The sequence below is a fragment of the Drosophila elegans genome, unplaced genomic scaffold (genome assembly GCF_018152505.1).
Source record: "Drosophila elegans isolate 14027-0461.03 unplaced genomic scaffold, ASM1815250v1 contig_208, whole genome shotgun sequence".
Classification (NCBI taxonomy): domain Eukaryota; kingdom Metazoa; phylum Arthropoda; class Insecta; order Diptera; family Drosophilidae; genus Drosophila; species Drosophila elegans.
This window is the reverse complement of record NW_024545578.1, coordinates 24,251,128-24,268,429: the sequence shown is the minus strand read 5'-3', so window position 1 is coordinate 24,268,429 and position 17,302 is coordinate 24,251,128. Positions and strand designations below refer to the sequence as shown.

The 17,302-nt window shown below is 38.2% G+C and overlaps 1 protein-coding gene across 18 annotated transcripts in view; it reads right to left on the bottom strand.

The window, feature by feature from the left end:
- Positions 1-16,169, bottom strand: part of LOC108143208 (poly(rC)-binding protein 3) — a 49,026-nt gene extending 32,857 nt beyond the window's left edge. For 12 of the 18 annotated variants that reach the window (XM_017267477.2, XM_017267479.2, XM_017267480.2 and 9 more), the window contains exon 1: positions 15,852-16,169. The gene's annotated coding sequence lies outside the window, so the exon portion shown is untranslated. The remainder of the gene's footprint in view (positions 1-15,851) is intronic. The other 6 variants (XM_017267490.2, XM_017267491.2, XM_017267493.2 and 3 more) reach the window with 2 other exon arrangements.
- Positions 16,170-17,302: the final 1,133 nt, after the last annotated feature.

The following is a 17,302-nucleotide window of genomic DNA, read 5'->3' as shown; positions in this document are numbered from 1 at the left end:
GAAACTTTAACGTAAAGTGAACTATTTTTCGCAATCGAGCTATTCAAATCGCTAAAAAGGGGGCTCGACTTCAGGTAGTTCACTTCATAACCGGTTTAGTATGACTTTTCCAACCGTAAATGTGAAATACTTGCCTAATCCACCCTGATAGGCCATCTTAAAGGCAGATAAACCCATAGTCCTAATGCCAAGGCACATTTATAGGCTCGGATGCTCAGTCGCAGCTTGCTGCTATCGCCACTCTGCTCTCCGCACACATTTGCAATATTAATAATCTGCTTGCCATTGAAAGCCATACAAGGCGCGACTTCGTTGTACGTGTCAACATTCGACGTCGACTGAGGCAGCGACTGCATGCGCGACGGCGCATATAAATTTTGTGTTTTTTTTTATTTTTTTATTTTTTTTTTGAGTGGTCTAGGAACTTTTGCGCCGTTGCGAGTGGCATGCAACCCAACAGCGGCAGCAACTACAAAACTCATTTGGCAGCCAGGCACTGGCGTAGCGCTAAAGGGGAGCACAAAGGGGAGCCCAAAGGGGAGACCCAGAGCTGGCACAGTGGAGGCCATAATAACCATAAACAATCAGGTGTGGGAAGCTTTTGTGGTCGAAATGCGGATAGCGGTGTAATTCCCGGTTGAAGTTAAATTATGACTCTCAACAAAATTGTGTCAAATATAAATCTTAGTCGATAAAGTAGATTGTTAATTGGAATTGTTATTCCAATGTAATTTCAAAATCTTGAGAACATGGTAACATAAATAAGTATGAATAGTGTAACAAAATTTGAATACTAAGCTTTTAAAATAGGAAAAGGAAAAAAACCTTGCAATATCGTGTAGATTAGCTTATTTACTGTTGATGATATTTTTTTTCCGAAGATACTTCCGAAAACGACTGCCTAAATTTGAACCTTTTTTTTTTTTTTAATTTCACAATATATTTGTTGAATATGTAACTCTAAAATAAATAAATGTTAAAATTTTATTTTTTATATGAAAACAAATTTTTGAAAGTAGGCCTTTTTTGTACGAGGAAACCAAGGTAATCCCTTAAAGCTCAATAAGTTCTCCTGAAATTCGATTTTTATGACACTTACAAATTATGCCAATTTGTATTATTCGTACCCACGTAATTTATTAACATATACCGATGTGTTTATTTATTTCATTCATATTTTTCTGATGCCTGGCCCACGGTAACCGCAAAAATGCCTAGGCTTCTTCAGTCTAGTGCTAGGAATGCCGGACGGACTGCCTTCCCATTGGCCTTTGTCTGCTCCCCGTGCCCCTGCCGACCGCTTTTGTGGATCCTGGTGCTCTCCTCCCCGCGCCGCACTCCTGTCTCTCCTGGCGGCTTTAGCGTCGAGTGCACAACAAATATTGTCGCCGGCTAGGTCGGGAAATCAACGCACTAAGCCCTCATCTCCGCTCCGCCACCCCTGCAAATGCCGGCGGGGACAGTGAGCGACAACAACACAAAGTAAATAGTAAACAAAAATAGTTGGCAGGCCAAAGTAAGAATGCAAAAAGGCAGCAAAAACAAAGCAAAGCGAGGAAAGCAAAACGCATGGGCAAGTGAATAAAAATAGAATTTAAAATAAAATGCGAAACAGCTTGTTTCGCTTGCTTCTCTCTCTCTCTTTCTAGCCATTTTTCGATTACGTTCAAGTTAAATTAAAGCGGCAAATTTAATACGGCAGCAAGACAAAGCACGAGTAAATGAAGCCCTTACATGCGGAGCTCTATAAATATAAAATTGCACATTCATACAGACTTTACCGACTGTTAAATGGCTGAAAGAACAGAATTGGCCGCTCAATAGCAACAACAACGGCGTCTATGACCATAAATTGATAAGCAATCGGAAAGTGTTGTGGGGTGGAATACAACTGCGATAAATGTGTAGTAAAAGGTTTCCTAAATCGATGCGATTAGTAATATACACTAGCCAACCAATAAAACATGAAGCATTTTAAGATTTATAACAAGTAAGAAAAGGATACGACAATTTATATCCTTTTTTCGAGCCATCTGACGTTTGCCGCACATTTTGGCAAAAACACAATAAAAAAAATCCTTTTTATTTGTAAGTTGGTTTATTAGTTGGTAGTAATATTTTTTTAAGGAATTTTTAAAACGTTTAAGTAAGATCAACTGTTTTGTAATTTTTTAGTAAATAATTTTTGAAATTAATTTTTATAATCAGTCATAATTACACGATAACAGAAACTATTTCCTTTTAATCGGAAATGCCTACAATCTATGAAGATAGATTACCTACTACAAAAACTACATCACTAACAAACAATATATGAAAAATAAATTGACTATTCTGTCATAATCTAATTATGATTTCGAAATACGACATTATTTATTTCTACATTTATCACGTATCGGTATCGATTTAAACCATCACAAAAGAGTTATTGAAAAGAAGGTCAACTCTTTGACCTTGGGGGCATCAATTACTAACCCACAACACCTACTTAACACCCCCTCTTATCGTTTTTATCTGACTTCATCGTAACAGAATGCAAAATAATGCGAATTTAAAATAAAAACAGAACCCCACAATGAGGCAAAAAAATGCAGATTAACAAACTGTGCGTTAAAAATAAAAAGAAATAAAATCAAAATGCAGCAAAGCTAAAAGCATACAAACAACAAAAAAAGCAAGAAAAAAGCAGGCACAGCAAATCGCGGGCAATGAACGCTTGATATACGCAAAAAAAAAAACACAAGCAACCAACAGCCGAGGAAAAAGCAAGAAAAGGAAGAGAGGAAAAGTAAGCAACGGAACGAGAAACACACACATGCAAAAAAGATTTTGCTGCAAATGCACTGGAAAAAATATTATACTTTTTGACCTAAACGTATATATCTGGAGGACGTGAAAAGTCGAACATCTACGATGACAGAAATATAATATAGTTTACTATATTTACTTGCCCTCGTATACTTTAAGGTAGTAAGAGTTTTATTAAAAAAATATTATTTATCTTGAACAAACAATACAAATTATTTTGTGTTTTTTTTATAACTTTTAAATAAATTTATAATGAAATGAGTCCACAGAAAACAAACGTTGTTTTCAGTGCAGTGAGCAAGCGGGATAAGAAGAGAACTTAACCATTTGATTGAGTTTGCGATAGAATAACAACAAAACGGATAAGGAAGAGGAGAATGAACTTTTTTCCTTGCTCACACATTTGAAATGCACATAATTTAGCGAAGAATTGAGCTAGAGTCTCCCGAGAGAAGTGCTAATGTTCCACTTGGCGTATGAGTAATGTTTGCCATTGTGGTGGGAAAACTGGTTTGCAAAGGTTTAATGCGGAAAATATCACAGTTCAAGCGATTCGACTGCGTCCCAAGTCAAGCTGAAGGTCTTTGGGCTGGACTATTTTCGTAGCTATCCGATTACCCTGTCACAGAAGCAACTACAGAGAAGCGGGCCCGTAAACAGAGCCCTTAACTAATGCACATTGCACTCGCACAGTGCATCCGACTCTCTGACTCTCTCTACCTCGCTTTGTAAAAGTCAAACTATCAATTACAATTATGTGCGCAAACGAGACAACAGAACGATGGCAAATAGATACTCGATACTCACAGATACATCCACTTACTCGCTCAGATAGATACTGCCAACGCAATAACAAAACAGCAGCAAACAATTAGCCAGAAGTCAGCGCAGCACAAAGCCTTAAACTCAAACTAAATCGAAAAGAGAGAGAGACAGAGAGCGATGCAAGAGGGAGATGGAGTCTGATAGTACCCAGACTCATGTGTCAATTTTGAAAAACGAGATACTTAGATACAATGGGGAAGACGAGGGCTTAAGGGGGCTTGAGGATTCAACATGGCTTGACTCAAGCCTTTGAATCCCCAGTCCAATTTAGAGTTGGCATTTTGCTCCAAGGTGACTAAGCAGGTCAGTCGAAAAGACCGCTTCAGAGGAAGTTAATTAGTTTGATAAGTCTGTATGGGAAATCATTTCGAATGATATATAACTCTTTATCCCGGACCTAGTAAGTTGCTCTCCTTGGCCGTCGATTTACTTTAACAAAATGATTATTTTATAATTTAAAAAATGGTAAAAGTAGCTATTCCAGTAACATTTAGAGAGGTCGACTGCAATAGCTTCAGAAACAAGATTTTTTTTTTAGAGGATGTGATAGAATAAATAAAATGCAAAAATTCTTAAATGTTGTAAATGTACTATAATAAAATAGGAAATCTCGTGTGTTTCAGCATTCAATATAACGTTTATGCATTGCCCTTTGTTGCGTTTAAAGAACAATCATTGTAAAGAACATTGCCCTTTCTTTGATTTATACTCTGTAACCTTCGGTGCTGGACGAAACCAATAGCTTTACTTGTTTTTGTTCAATAATATTAACAAGCTCAATAAGACCTGCACGCAAGGGGAAAACAAGAAAGAGAGAGAGAGAGAAAGAGAGCGACTGTTGGGATAGGTAACAACAATTACGCTTCAATGCATCTTTAAGATATTGTATCTACAGAATACATGTGCCGCCTGTGGGCTGTATCTACGTATATTGCGAGCTTTTGTGTGTGTACTCTCTCTTTCTCTCTCTCTCTCTTTGTGTTCGTATTTAGATAGCTTTTACTTATAGCATAAACTCGTACCCGGTGCTGTTGATGCAGTTGTATCTGCTGTTGTATCTATATCTGAAGCCGGACGAAACGCAGATGCATCCTCAGCCCAGACTATGCAAAAGACAGGCAGCAGAATGTTACAACTTTACCTCCCCCCGCTTTGCACTGATAAGATAAGAGCGGGCTGACACTCGCCCCTTCTGCCCACTAAAAAAAAACATTGACAACTTTTCTATTAACGGCCCGCTCGACGAATGCGAAAAGCAAAGGCAAAGTATCTCTCAGTTCGTTTTGTATCTACACAAAGAAATCTGGGCACAGATACGGGAGGAGAACCACTGGAGAGGCTGTGTAAAATGCAATGAAGCGGCACAACGCTGCTACAAAAGTCTGCAATTGATTGCAGCAAAAGTTAAGTAGATTATGATGGAAAACTTTCTGAATCTGGCTCTGACTGTGGCCCAGGCATCACAAAGAGACGAACGTCTCTCGACCATTATACGAGTTTTTGCTACTAGATAACCACCAGCTGCCCGAGCGGGGAAAACTTTTCTTAAACACGAAAAAAACAGGCAGAAGAGTTGCAGAAATAACTAGTTTTTTCCTCGCCAAAAAAAAAAAGATTTTTCAAACATTTCTCTAATACGTATTTGTCAGTCATCAAGCTTATACGCCGCTTTTAGATGCCGCTCCCGAACCGACCGCAAATGAATGTGATTGAAAAAGGGGATCTGAAATCCGCATTGGAAATAACCGACTTCCTTTCTCTAGAGCGGAAATTGTTAGTTATTCTTGGGTTTGCCTCGGAACCAAAACCCGATTGTTCAAATATTGATTTTGCTAGTTAATGCCCTAGATTTGTGGTGGCAAAAGAAGTAATTGATTTAGATAAAAGTCCAGAAGACTAGTCAAGCAATGAACGGGTATATAGGAAAAAGCACAAAGTAGTCTTGACGATCTTAGTTATTTGCAACAATAAAAGGTATCTTAATTCTGTGCGATATTTGCCCTATTAAAGTACCCCAATGCTTTTTTCTCCCTCTTAATCTCTTACTTCTGTTTCAATGATTAATCCTAATTTGTTGATGGCTAAATCGCTTGCTAGCCAACTAGACTGAATGCCGTAATTACTGAAACATCTGCTACTGGAAAAAGTTCATTCCCAGAAATCTATTCACAGCCAGACATTTAATGGGCGGGGAAAAAATCGTACACGAAATGGGAAATGCTTTCAAAATTGTTTGGCGCAAAATTCAATGCATGGACACGTACCTGAAACGAGAAGAAAAAGAATATGTAATGAGTATACGGTTCTAAGCAAGTGGAAAACAAAATAGTTTTAAATCATTCAAGTAAATAAATTAGAATCTTCACCGGAAACATTTGCATATGAAATTAACTCAGGCACAAACTTCCAATTTAATAGCAACTCAAGCAAAGTAAATAATTTTAAGACGGAAAACTATATGAGCTAAGGAAAGTATCTGAAAGATAAACAATCTTGGCCGCTAAAAGATGAATTTATTGGATTTTTCTCTTGCGGCTATGTTACTTTGGCAACCAGCTGTTGGAAAACACATTTGGAATGTTTAGATTGGACCAGGAAACGGAAAATTACTCCTTACTAGACACAGTGCGCACTGTGGGAACAAGATTGCTTAAATTTCATAAAATCCCATCAGTATTTCTTTAAAATTTAATCGAGTTTGATATGCAAATAAAATGACTGATTTAATCTTTTGTCTCTTTTTGCACAAGGAAGCTGATAAATAGAGGATAAAATAAGTCCGGTTGGTTTCTACGCTTGTTTTATTGAACCGGTACTTAATGTACCCTTGACTTGGATTCAATAACAGGGTATATATGCTTTTCCCACATCACTATTTGCATAAACAATATGCGAATTATGACTTAAATGGCATAATCCGTTGTTATCTCGTAGACAGGTGCTCAACATAGTCTAAACTCTTCTGGTTTTAAATCATTGTGACGTCACTTGGGCTACGAAACGGAACTGGTACTGCTAACCCCTAAACACACAGATGTTAAAAGCCAAAGTAAACCAGCTCAGCAGGTAGCAAGTCAGTCAGTCAGTCAGTCAGTCAGCCAGTCAGTCAGTGTGTCCATCATTTGGTCAAGTGGGGCAGCAGCAACTAATCAAAGACAACTCCAAAAATTAAAACCGGACACAACTTTGTCTGGGCCTTCTTAATTGCTTGGGCAAACTTTTATTTGGTAGCTCGCATGTCAAGCATAAATAGCGAAGTATGGAGACGAAATGATCAGAACGCATATGGGTCAGCTTGGATGGAGAATGCCAGAAAGCGAGAAAGAAGTAAACAAAATATAAACAGAAATTATGTGCACATAATACGGGTATATAAAATAATAATTAAAAAATCGCATGTCAGACAGAATTTTTGACAAATTGTTGCCCCCGCGCACAATCTAAAAGTTAATGAACTTGCCTGAGGAAGAGAACGAAAAGTCCCAAGAGCTAATGATAATGCCATAACACACAGAGCACACATTTTCCTCTACAGATACAACCGCGATGAGTACATAAAAAAAAATAGCGCGTGCTGCCCCTCGCATAAAAAGATTTATCATCTAAAACTGTCCGACTGACTATGAATGAAAATGCCGACACATAAACAAAAGCAAAACCAACAACTGTGGCACACACACACGTTTAGTTTACTTGATCAAAAGCGAAAAAGCAACAGCGAAAAAAAAAACATTTAAAATCAAATAAACAGAAACAGAAGGCGTTTTTAGAGAGCCATCATAATTGTTTATCAAACTCAAAGCTGGAGAGCGCTAGCTCTCTCGCTATGCGTCACGTTTAAAATAATTAATTGCCGGACAAAATGTTTACACGAAATCAGCGAAAACATTAAATGTCAAAATAAAAAAGGTTAGGTGAGAGTATCAACAGAAAGCTAATGCGAGAGCACGTTTAAAAACATTGAAGTTTCGTGCAAAATTAAAACAAGTTTAGATATGGTCTTATTAGATTTGGTCTGTTATTCTCACATTTCTGGCAGTGCCGAAAAAAAAATGTTTTCAAACAAACAAAAAAATGTTGCTTTTATTAATTATCACCTTTTTTCCTAATTAAGTTAATAAACAAGACATAAAATTAGGATTTGTATGATTTTTTTAAACGTTTATTTTAATTTGTTTACTTCTTAAGTTAAGTTAACAAAACATAAAATTACGATTTTTGTGTTTGTTTTTTACGTTTTTTTTTTAACTGTTTAACTGCATTTTGTCATAAGTATTTGAATAGTGCACACATTAGTCATAAAGTTTTCAAATGAGCGTATACCGTACCGTTTACGAATTTAGTTAGCTTTCAAACAGTAAGAAATTTGAGTCTTTGTATAGTACAAATTTAAAATTATAAAATCTGTTGTCCTTTGAGTTTAAAAAAAATGGAATGTTAACAAGACACGAAAAACTTAAGGGTTCCCTTCAATGTCAATCATCCGCAACCTCTGATACGCTTCCATTACTACAAACTACAAGTATTAATCATCAAATTGCCTTAATAATCGCATACGCCCCGCAATTGGCTTGCTCGCCCCTACTTGCCTCATGCCCCTATTGTATTTTCTCCTCGTTGAAAGCATTTATAGGCCAGCCCACACATTGCAGGCAGTTTAACTCAATAAAAATGTTTTTATTTTTTTCGCGCTTTTGTATATTTTTGATCAACTTTTTGTATAGAAATTTGCGAACAAGATATTCTCTGCCTCTCGCCTGATTTGCATAAACAGGTCGAAGTCTCTGTCGAGATGTCGACCCGTTTAGAATTGTTCGAATTGCCGACATGCCTTAAGATTTGTTGCCATATCGCTGTATCTTTGAGATACATATATTATTTCGCACGAAGAAAATGCGAGCGAAATTTATAGGTTGACATTTAGCATCAGGGTAACAATGCAGTTTACAGTTGCTAATTGATTTCAACCGGCAAAATTAAATGTTATCTTAGCAATGTGTCTACGACAAATTGGGCAATTTTTTTGCCTTTTCTTGGGAAAGAAAAATCGTTTTGCTTTGGCCAAATATGGCCCAGCGACGACACCAATATGGACAAGAGGCTAAAGCCGCTTCGACGTCTTTGGAAAAATCAATGTTTATTGCAGTTTCTGGTGCTTTGCCTTTTTGCGGCTCGCTATTTGGCTGTGTGGTAATTAGCAACAACAACATGGTGAGGCAGCTGCTGTGCCGGGCTCAAAAAAGTTCCTAGAAATGGTCACGCCACTGATTAAGTGGACGCTTGGATGAATGTCTAGTCGAGATGCGGCATAGCAACTGAAAGATACAGGGAAAGGATGGCCTGAAATCCGAATGCGTTTTTGATTGGCGAACACGATTGCCTGGCTATCGGTTGGTGTTTCACTTCTCCAGACGGGGTGGTCTCACTAGATGCAATTTAGGCAACTTGCGATACGTTTTGCAACTGTCAACAGAATTGATGAAATATCAGCTATTTTCGGTCTTAATGTGCCCACCCAACTGGTTTTCCACACTGCAGATACACATTTCGAGATGCAAATCAAACTGGTTGAGCCGATTGCGAATACTTTTCAGATTGACCAGATATCATTTTGAATTGATAAATACTTCCTTGACTATCAAGTAAAAACATACATTTCGGTGGAGGAGAAATGTATCCGGGATGTGTTCATAGATAATTGCAAATGATGCACGGCTGTATACGTACATGACGACTGCCACCTTAGAGAGTCCAGATCACCTTTACATTTCTGGCACAACAAAAGAAAATCTAACAATAATGGGGAAGATATATAATAAACCTAGCTACACTTTTCAATGTTAAAATTCGTTCTCGTTTACAATCAATTTAAAAGACTAACAAAAAAATGCTCTCCAAATTCGTCTAGTTGTTGCTCTCCGTGAATAATGGCTGCGCTATGTATTTGCCATCCGCAGATACAGCGAACAAGCGCAACTCCAGCCCTACCCTTCGCGTGCAATTATGAAGATTGATAGATACATTCCCTCCGAATCCAGATCCTTTTTACCGCCTCCCCACAACTTCATGCATTTCCTCGCCGCGCTCCTGTGCCGCCAAAGCAACTTCCTGCCACACAAGCTGCCCCAAGTCGCTCGAGTCCTTCAATCCTTTGACAAATCTGACAGCTGGCCCGAAAAAAGAAACGAGCGCTTCTCCAACCCCCAAAAGGAGCTCAACAACATAAAGCTTATGCTGGCAACAAAGGGGGTGACAAAGGGGGTGACAAAGGGGCCGGGGATGAAGCGAAAGGGGGTGAGGCGGTTAGAGAGAGGCAGCAGTCATTATCAAAGCCCTTCAAGGTCTCTCAAGGCAAGCGCTTGTTTTACAGATTTTTATGTTCACGACACGCACACACTCGAGTGGAGGTGGTCTCATATATTTTATGAAAATTAGGAAAACCTGACTGACTGAGAAAGAGGGTCGAGGAAATGACGGGATGTGGCCATAAATAAATGGTCTCGTTTACGACTTTGGACATTAACCTGTTAAATTTCTAATGTGTGTGACGGGTCCTTGGTCTCTTTAGGCGCCCCCACCCATCCGTGCACCCGCGTCCACCCTCTGCCGCCCGCAAGGATCGCCAACGTTTTGCATATTTAAGCAGCCTCAGCAGCAACGGCTTGGATAATCTAACATACTAATGTGTGCGAATGCCCAGTCAGTCCCCTGCTTTCCGGAATGGCTCAGTACTCAGTTCCAGAGAGACCACAAAATCAATAATGATTACATTTGCCTTGCATATTTCACCAGCCCAGAGAACGGAGCAGAACGGGCGACTCGAGTGGGTGGCTGGGTGGATTAAATGACATTCGGTGGCATATGCCAATTGCTTGGCAGGTCAGGTGGTTGCTCCTACACCTACACCTACACCTACACCGTTCCTCATCCTACAAACCCCATACCTTCAGTGTAGAGTGTGAAAAGACAAAAGCCAAAAGACGGAAAAGCGGTTAAGTGGCGAGGTAGCAGCACCACCAACCAAAAGCCCTTACAGAAAAAGCCTATGCCCACTTCTGCACAACAGGACGGACTCGGTATGACAAGTCTTTGCCAAAGGAAAGGAATGTATTTGCTAATTCATCCGGCATCACAGAAAAGAACATAAAATTGATGGTCTGAAACCATTAAGACAACTCCTTCGTTTCAACGCAATGATTTATGGCAGTAAACCCCTCTTGAAGAAGAGTAACATGCTGGGGTTGCGTCCTTTGCTTTTGCAGTCTTATATGGGATGTGCATAAAGTTAGCAGAACAACTTTTGAAATTTAAACTTTTTTCTTATCGACAATTTGCCGTTATTTATCCGTAGATTATTCGTGAAAGAAAAAAATTTGCCGCTCAATTTTTTTAAAAATTATGAGATGTTCTGCTAACTTGATATCAAGTTAGCAGAACATCTTACTAAACTTCAACTTTTCCAAAAAATTTTTAGCTGGCAATTTGCCGTTATTTATCCGTAAATTATTCGTGAAAGAAAAAAATTTGCCGCTCCTGTTTTAAGGATTTTTTTTTAAAAAAACATAGTTGTTCTGCTAACTTGATATCAAGTTAGCAGAACATCTTATTAAACTTTAACTTTTCCAAAATTTTTTTAGCTTGGAATTGCCAGTTAAAAATTTTTTGGAAAAGTTGAAGTTTAGTAAGATGTTCTGCTAACTTGATATCAAGTTAGCAGAACATCTCATAATTTTTTAAAAAATTGAGCGGCAAATTTTTTTCTTTCACGAATAATTTACGGATAAATAACGGCAAATTGTCGATAAGAAAAAAGTTTAAATTTCAAAAGTTGTTCTGCTAACTTTATGCACATTTATATGGGAAATAAAATCACGAATAGTCATTTAATGTTGATCTGCAAAATTCTAAGGATATTGATTAAAGTGGTTGCCCCGATCTATAACTCTGTTAAGCAGTTTTTTAATGAATATTCCATCCTCAGATGGCGCCGCTACAAGTAATAAAGATGTAGCGCCATCTGCCGGCCAGGAGTATTTATCGAAGACGTGTTTTCAACATATTTTCTTAATAATTTTTGAAGCAAATATCTGATTTGGATATTAACTATTTGTTTGTGGCATTCAAAACAAATTTGCGATGAATTTTCTAAACATACGAGTTGTTCATGTTAAGTTTCAACATGGAAAATAAGCAAATAAGGTAAATATTTTAATTAAATTTCGACAAAGCCAACAAATTAGTAGCACAATTGGGTGTGAAGTTAGTAGAGCTAAGCCAAAATTTGAGTGTACTCGTCCAATACGATCCGAAATAGAAGTTCTCGCACTGAGTGCCCACTGTACCCTAACTGTAGCCACCACCAAACGGGTTGAGTGCTTGGCTCTGGTGGGGCTTCGAAGCAAAAGAAATGCACTGCACTGGCACCAGCAGCAGAAGATGCAGGCGAAGAGGAACGAAATAAGTGGCGCGCAGGGTCAACAATAAGAGGCGGTGCTTTTGGGGGGCGGCAAAGGGGCTGGTAAGGGGGAGTGGCGGGGCAGGAAGGAGACGCCACTCAATGCAGTCAACGGCCTACAGACTGCAGTCTGCACTCACAGCGGCATCGGCATCGGCAGCGGCAGCGACGACTTAGCGACGATGGGTTCTAGCCCAACCAGTTAGAAAATGCAGGCGGGCAAGAAAGTGCAACAAAGTACAGACCTCAATCTGCAGCCCAGCCAACGCACACACAGATACTCACACACACACACACACACACTTACACAGGGCAGGCGGACCACCCCAACACCCACCGCCCCCTTGCGCCCCCTTGACAGGTTGAAATCCAACGCAGCAGAACGAACGAACGAGCGAAGCGACTGGGGAAAAGTAAATGGAAAACGGCAAGGAAAATGCACACAACAAAAAAGGCAAAACGCTGATGACGTTGACGACGAAGACGACGAAGACGACGGCGACAAAGCGATTGCACAAAACAGGCCGAGTGCGAAAAATTTGCAGAGAAGGTGGGAAACACATGCCTAAAAAGAAATTGCAACAAAAGCGTAAAGCGAAGCAACCAAAAGCCGTGGACTCAAAGAAAAGCGGACCCAAAAGCGAGGAGAAAGGGGACGAAAGTATAGGAAAACTGGTTGAGATGGAGCCAGGCAAGAAGCTTGGATGCCTTTCCACAATTGCAGTAAAAATGCATTTTATTTACACATTGTTCTCTCAAATAAATCTCTAAAAAAAAATGTGATTTAAATGTGAACAAATGAACATCTTGGTAGCAACTACATATCCTCTTATTTTCTTTAATAAACTTTAAGTTACATGTAAGTATATACAAATACAAATAACGAACGTGTTCTCTAGACAGAGATTCTTTTTGATCAATAGTAAATATTTGAATTAGGTAAGTAAGTACGAAGCTTTTTAATTAAAAATCAAACAAATAAACTTGTTGGTAGTTAAATCATTTCCCTTGCCTTAAAGTTAATATACGTCGCCTAATTTGTTTCAAAATTAACCAAAAATATACTTAAAATCGGGTTTACAAAAATTTCTAATACTATATGTCATCATAGAATTGAAAGAACTTGCGCTTCAAAACTTTTATTCAGGGAGTAACCCCTAAACAATGTCTCCTCCTCCATTTAATCTAAAACGTGCAAAATCAATCTTTTAACATACAGTTGCTAATTTATTTAATATGAATTAACTTTTACTTTTCTTTAGTCTGAATGAAAATAAAACTGTTGTAAGTAATTAATTTATTGCAAAACACAATTTTTGTTATTTATATAGGGTCAAATTGAACTTCTGTTAAATAATGGGCTCAGCAGATTTCGTGTAATGCCATAAAATGTAATTTCAGCAATAATTGTTTGCTATGAATAACCGATTGGAATAATTGCTGTGAGCTGAGCTCCAGAAAGTTACTCCCCCGCATTCGTAAATATAGTAACTGATATTTCCCCGCAGTAACAAAGAAAACAAGGGCGATGTTGTGCGCTGCACTGAAAAAAGCTGCAAGAACTAAAAAGTGATGATAAAGAGCAAATACTCTGCTTTCTAGTACTACGAGTTTTTAATTCATTTTTATATTTTCTCATTAAAATCAGTGTTCAGATTTTGAATTATTTCGAAGTTCCTTAGACTATAGGATCTTTTATAAGTATAGTCACATATATCCGAAAATCCATTAAACAGTTTTAATAAAACAAACTGTAACCATTCTGGTTATAGTTTATATTAATTTGACGTTCCTAAAATAGTTTTGTTATGATTACGATTATTATTTTGATTTCAGTGTGTTATATTTTTTAACAAACATACAAAAATTAACTAATTTAAGGAAATGGAACATTTGTTAGTGCATTTCATCTTTCTTACTAGATTTTAAAATATTTTCAGAATGGAAAAAACGTGCTTCCGAAGAGGGTGTCTTAGATTCGGAGTCTAGTTTATATAACAAAAAGAAACCAGTCAGAAATTAGGAAGATTTGAAATCTAATCTTATCGATTTTAAATCTTTTTAGATAAAACTTCAAGCATTATCGCTCACGTTAAAAACCAGTTCGGCACATAAAGACTTTTTATTGGTTGAACATGGGTTTTATGTTTTTGCAATGCAAAATTCTCAGTGTATGGGAGATTCAAATCCGTTTTCAAGTGCAGCGAGGCGACGACGACGGCGACGGCGACGGTTTCGCCTTTAAAAGTAATCACAATTGAGTTTCCCCAGCTGCAGGCAGCAACAAAAACAACAATGAAAACGGTAAAGCTGCAAAAAGTTTTCTTGGGATAAATTTGTTGCCTTGGCAAGGTCTGATAAGACTTATATTTCATATATATATATATGTATATATGTATCAAAAAGGACCCTGGCAACGCCTTTTTTGCGAGTCAGAGTCAAACGTTTGACGACGCGGAAGTGATTAAACGGAAAAAAAGGGAAAAGGGCTGGTTTCTAAAATTGATTCTCACAAGTCCAGTCATAGAAAGTTTCACTTATAGGGCATAAACGCACTCAAAGATATTGGATGTTGATGTGTTAGATTGTTTATAATGGCCTTAAGGATTGAATTGATGGGGGGAAAGACTTGTGCCTTCATTAAAAGTTTGTTTAACATCTAGCAATTACTTTATTTCGGAAATACGAATAATAATAAAATCACATACATATATACATATTTGATTTGTGAACTATGAGAAACCAAGATGAATTGGAAAATTATTTACGAACCAAATATTTAATTAATTTTTTAATTACCCATATCCAGAAAGTCGATGGTTTTCATTAATTACCAATTTATGATGTTTAAAAACCAGGTATAGATTTGAAAGGGGCGAAATATGTTTGTTCTATAAATGCAAAACAAGTAAATAATTCATTTAAGGGCTAACAAGCCAGGCCATGAGTGGGAGACCAACAACAAAGAAACGAGGCAAAGGAAAACGCGCGCTTTGCCTGAGCCGCTGCCCACGCCAATTAGAATTTTTAAGTCCAACTGGGCGGCGCTTTGCAACACTGCCTGACGCCACGCACACGGACGCACACCAGTGCAAATAGAGCCAGTTTGTCTGGCAATTGAACAATTGAGCGCAAAGAGCGACTTGCGCTCAGGGCGCGAGAGAACGAGAGCGACTGAGGCAAAGACGCGCGTAAAACAACGAAGCGTTTTTTTTTTGCCAGGGTATAGAGAGCATAATGGGACTGGTTTTGGAATTGGGCAGCGAAAATGCAGAACTGGCCCTTCCACCCGATAAGGGTGGCGAATCGGACACCAAAACAACGACGGCTTATCACATTCCTCGCCGTTTTTACAGATTTACAGGGTATCACGGCGAATGCAGGCGCAAAGGGAATTGGCAATGACAACAAAGAGCGGAGAACGCGAGAAGGCAAATAGGAAAAATAACGACGGAGGAGAACAAAAATCAATTTGAGTGGATGCTGGACTTATTATGTTCTTTCCTCTTTTTTTGCACAAAGTTTAAAAAGCTGTATGCAGTACACACACACTCACAAGCACGGAGAAACACAGACAGCAACACGCGACGGCTTTTTCGCCGGTTGGGGTAAAATTCAGAGAAATACGCAGAGAGAGAACGTTTTAATTATGCTTAATTTGTTGTTAATCAAACACAAAACACCGCTTCGGAACAAATTCACGCGGCGGGCCGTTATAAAAGGGTCCGAAAAACAATTAAAATTTAGATTTAAAGGTGCTCACGTTTTTCTGCTGTAGATCGGATACGGTATGTGGTTTATTTGCCGGATTGTTATTACACGTTAATTAACAATTCAGTGCTTCGCTGTTTCCTTTCACACTGCGTTTGCCTGCGCACACTTTAGACTTGCATTTGCAATGCGTATTGTTGAATTTCTTCCGGTCGTTACTTTTAAGTGGTTCTGCTACACACCGTAAGCTGAAGTGAATCTGTAAACTTGCGATTTTGTGAGATATATTTTGCTCTGCGGACTTGCGGGACTTTGCGCGACGTACAACCGAACACCACCAATTTTTTTCGCCGTTTGAGCAAGATAAAACAAGAATCATCGATGTTTTTTCGCGTTTGAGCGAGATAAAACACAAGTTATCGATGTTGGCACAATGTCATCGATGTTTTCCAACTATCGATGACAAATGATTTCCCAACAGAAACGGTACACATCAAAGTTTACCGAGCAGATATGTTAAAAATGAACGTTTACTTAACAAAAATGTAAGTTTACTTGCTAAGAACATCGAAGTTTTCAAAACATCACGCTTCTCGATGCTTGGCACAGAGTCATCAACATTTTCCCATCTCTAGCGAGTACTATATTTGAAAAATCACTCTAGCTCTTGCACACCGTTAACGCTGCTTGAGCCTATTTCGGCTGCGAGCGCGCAATTCTAGGGATATTTTGGTACTTTTTGCCTTTCTGCGCAGGCGCGGTTCACCAAAGTGTGGGTCACACTCAAAAAATCACTCAATTCTGTCTCTCGCGCTCTCCTGCCGGACCAAAAGGTGAAGCAGATACAGCGATGAACAACGGAAAAGGCGACGGGGGTGTACCTAGCGCTCAAATAGAGAGCGAGCGAGAGAAACGAGAGTCCAGTGAGTGTGCGATTCATCTTAATATGGTCGTCTCCCTCGCACTTACGGAGGCCTCGCCTGCGCATGATCGGGAGAATTGAGTGGAGTGTGATGTTTTTGAGTTCTTCGGTTCTGTTACAATTAACAGAAATTCTGATTTGATTTCTCGATCACTAACAGAGGTAACAGAGGGCAACAGTGTAGATCAAATCAGACAAACGTAAAATAATAGCAAATAAATTGAGATTTAATCACTTACAAAATAGAAAAGAATTAAAGGAATGTAAATTTTTTAAAAAATTAGGTTTAACCAAACATTAATATTTCTTCCTTGTTTTTAATGGTTACTAATATCGAGCGTCCAAAACTCCTATATCCTATAAAAAATATAAAATTTCTTTTTTAAGTTAATTATTTGACTATTTCGTTGGGGGTTTCCTGAATATGTTTTCTTAATGCTTTTTTTCACAAATTTTGAAAATTGTTTCATGACTTCATTTAGACTATAGACCAAAACTTTCTAAAAAGAATATATTTTGTCATTAATTTTTAAAACAAATTTGTAAAGTAAAAAATTATTATAAATAAATTACTAGCATTA